Genomic DNA, 3,405 nt, shown 5'->3' with positions numbered 1-3,405 from the left:
CAGGTCTGTGAATCACCAGGTTTACACACTTCACAGCACTCACCAAAGCACATACCCTCCCCAATGTCCATAATCCCACCCCCTTCTCCCAAACCCCCTCCCTCCCAGCAACCCTCAGTTTGTTTTGTGAGATTAAGAGTCACTTATGTTTTGTCTCCCTCCCAATCCCATCTTCTTCATCATATATTTTTTTAAAGATTTTACTTATTTATTTGAAAGACAGAGATCACAAGTAGGCAGAGAGGCAGGCAGAGAGAGAGGGGGAAGCAGGCTCCCTGCTGAGTGGAGAGCCTGATGTGGGGCTCGAACCCAGAACCCTGGGATCACGACTTGAGCCGAAGGCAGAGGCTTTAACCCTCTGAGCCACCCAGGCGCCCCTAAATCCAATTTTTTTCCTTAATATAAAATATATTCCTACAGCTTAAATGTTGCAGGGAAAAATATTCTTACTGGTATTTTTCAGTCTTATGACCATCATGACCATTGTTCATACATGGACCCCTAATTCTGTTTATTAATTTCATTTCCTTGTTTTCTAGAAAAAAATCATCATATATATATTTTTTTATATTTTTTATTTTTTATAAACATATATTTTTATCCCCAGGGGTACAGGTCTGTGAATCACCAGGTTTACACACTTCACAGCACTCACCAAATCACATACCCTCCCCAATGTCCATAATCCCACCCCCTTCTCCCAAACCCCTGTGGATAATCTTTTTAATGTACTGTTGGATCCTATTTGGTAGGATCTTGTTGAGAATCTTAACATCCATATTCGTCAGGGATACTGTTCTGAAATTATTCTTTTTGGTGTTTGCCTGGTTTGAGGATCAAGGTGATGCTGCCTTCATTAAAAGAGTCTGGAAGTTTTCCTTCTGCTTCAGTTTTTTGAAACAGCTTCAGGAAAATAGATAACTATTTCTTCTTTGAAAGCTTGGTACAATTCCCCCAAGGAATCTGGCAGGTGCTAGGATCTTGATTTTTTGGAGGATTTTGATCACAGTTTCAATCTCATTATGGGTAATCAGTCTATTCAGGTTGACAATTTATTCCTGATTCAGTTTTGGCAGCTTACAGTTTTCCAGTAATGAATCCATTTCATCAATGTTGCTTAAATTATTGGCATATAACTTTTGATAATAATTTCTCATGATTATTTCGATTTCCTTTTTGTTTGTTGTGATCTCTCCATTTTCAGTTATTATTTTATTAATTTGGGCCTTCTCTCATGTCTTTTGGATTATTTTGGCCAATGGTTTATCAATTTTATTGAGTCTTTCAAAAAACCAGCTTCTAGTTTCATTTGATGCATTCTACTGTACCTCTAGTTTCTATCTTATTGATCTGTGCTCTAATCTTGATTATTTCCTTTCTGTGTGTGGTGTTGGCTTAATTTGTTGTTGATTCTGCAGTTGTTTAAGATATGAAGACAGCAGGTGTATTCTGGATTTTTCAGGGTTTTTGAGGGAGTCTTAGATGACTATGTATTTCTGCCTTAGGACTTACTTTGCTGTATCCCATAGGTTTTGGACTGAGGTGTCTTTATTCTTATTGGTTTCCATGAATTGCCTAAGTTGTTATTTGATTTCCTGGTTGATCCAAGCATTCCTAAGCAAGGTGGTCTTTAGCTTCCAGGTGTTTGAATTCCTTCCGAAATTTTTCTTGTGGCTGACCTCCAGTTTCAAAGCATTGTGATCTGAGAATATGCAGGGAATAATCTCAATCTTTTGGTATCAGTTGAGCCCTGACTTGTGATCCAGTATGTGATCTATTCTGGAGAAGATTCCATGTGCACTTAAGAATAATGAGTATTCTGTTGTTTTAGGGTGGAATGTTCTGTATCTGTACTTGTCCAATGTGTCATTCAATGCTCTTGTTTCTTGATTGATTTTCTGCTTGGATGATCTCTCTATTACTGAGAGTGGCATGTTAAGATCTACTCCTATTAATGTTTTCCTATCAATATGACTCTTTGTCCTGATTAACAGTTGTCTTATGTAATTGGCTGTTCCAATATTGGGGACATAAATTGTTACAATTGTTAGATCTTCTTGGTGGATAGTCCCTTTAAGAATTATGTAGTGTCCTTCTGTATCTCTGAGTACAGTCTTTAGTTTAAAACCTAAATTATCTGATATAAGAATCACTACCCCAGCCTTCTTTTTAGGTCCATTGGCATGAAAGATGCTTCTCCATCCCTTCACTTTCAGTCTGGATGTGTCCTTAGATTCAAAATAATTTCTTGTAGACAATAGATGGTTGGATCCTGTCGTTTTATCCAATCTGCAACTCAGTGTTGTTTTATGGGTGGATATAGGCCATTCACGTTGAAAGTGGTTATTGAGAGATACATTTTTATTGACATTGTGTTACCTGTGAAGTGTTTGTTTCTATAGATTGTCTCCATATATTTCTGTTCAATGATATTCTTAGTTCTTTTCCACTTTTATGGAACCCCCCCCTTAAAATTTCCTGAAGTTTTTCCTTGGTGGTCACATATATTTTTAAACCTTGTCAGGCTTGGAAGCTCTTTATTTCGCCATCCATTTTGAATGTCATTCTTGCCGGATAAAGTATTCTTGGCTGCACGTTCTTCTCATTTAGTGCCCTGAATACATCTTGCCAGCCCTTTCTGGCTTGCCAGGTTTATATGGACAGGTCTGACATAATTCTGATGGGCTGTCCTCTGTACATAAGGAATCTTCACCCTAGCTACTTTCAAGAGCTTCTGTCTACAATTATGATTCATCATTTTCACAAACAGGTGTCTCAATTTCTTTCTAGATTCTATGAGCTTGGGGGCAGACATTTCTGCCTCTAGTACAGGTATGCTGGCTCCATTTGTGAGATAGGAAAAATTTTCATCGATAACTTGTTCAACTATATCTTATAGTCTTCTTTCTTTCTCCTCTCCCTCAGGGATTCCAATAATTCTGACGTTGGAATGTTTCATGGCATCTTTTATTTCCATAATTTTGTTTTCATGTTTGTTCCAGGCTTCATACTAATGCCTTTACTCAATCTGTTTGTCCTCCAGATCACTAAATCTATCTTCCACCTCGTTTACCTTAGCTTTTAGTGAATTTAGATTAGATTGGAACTCATCAAGAGCATTGTTAACATCATCCCTGTTGTCTTTCACTTCTGCCATAATCAGTTCCATTTTGTCATCAAAGGCTTTCTCTAACCTAGCTATTGCCTGGATCATTGTTAACCTGAATTCCCTTTCCAACATATTGTCTATGTTCATATCCAATAGCTCCAATGGAGAGGGGCCAGTCTCTGAATTTTTCTTCTGTTGGGCATTTCTCCTCCTAGTCATTTTGGTGGGAGATGGCTGAACGGATGTGTAGCTGAATGTATCAATTGTGGTGAAGGCAAGGTTCACCATGGACCACT

The 3,405-nt window shown here is 38.0% G+C and overlaps 1 pseudogene; it reads right to left on the bottom strand.

Annotated features, from left to right (window-relative positions):
• LOC132027649 (olfactory receptor 2T27-like) overlaps nucleotides 1-3,169 on the bottom strand; it is a 12,432-nt pseudogene extending 9,263 nt beyond the window's left edge.
• Between the last annotated feature and the right edge of the window lie 236 nt (nucleotides 3,170-3,405).

Source organism: Mustela nigripes, chromosome 12, assembly GCF_022355385.1.
Source record: "Mustela nigripes isolate SB6536 chromosome 12, MUSNIG.SB6536, whole genome shotgun sequence".
Taxonomy (NCBI): Eukaryota; Metazoa; Chordata; class Mammalia; order Carnivora; family Mustelidae; genus Mustela; species Mustela nigripes.
This window is presented reverse-complemented; position numbering and strand designations above follow the sequence as displayed.